Source organism: Penaeus monodon, chromosome 27 (assembly GCF_015228065.2).
Source record: "Penaeus monodon isolate SGIC_2016 chromosome 27, NSTDA_Pmon_1, whole genome shotgun sequence".
In the NCBI taxonomy this organism is placed as follows: Eukaryota; Metazoa; Arthropoda; class Malacostraca; order Decapoda; family Penaeidae; genus Penaeus; species Penaeus monodon.
The window spans coordinates 22,979,544-22,979,777 of NC_051412.1; positions in this window are offsets into that span (position 1 = coordinate 22,979,544).

The window sequence follows — 234 nt, forward strand, 5'->3', positions numbered from 1 at the left end:
AGAATCATCCAGAACCATCAGTTCCTTCGATAACTTTAGCCACGAGTCGCATGAAGCCGCGTTTTCTTGCTGCGTGACATCTTTGCATGATCTCGAAATAAGGACTTCACGCTTCAATAATTAAATGGGAAAAAGAGTATTCGTCCACATTGGGGGATAAAAGTGTGTATTTCGTTTTTAGGTACGACATGAAACCTTATTTTGTTCCCTTGTGAGTGTGAGGTATTACTTACG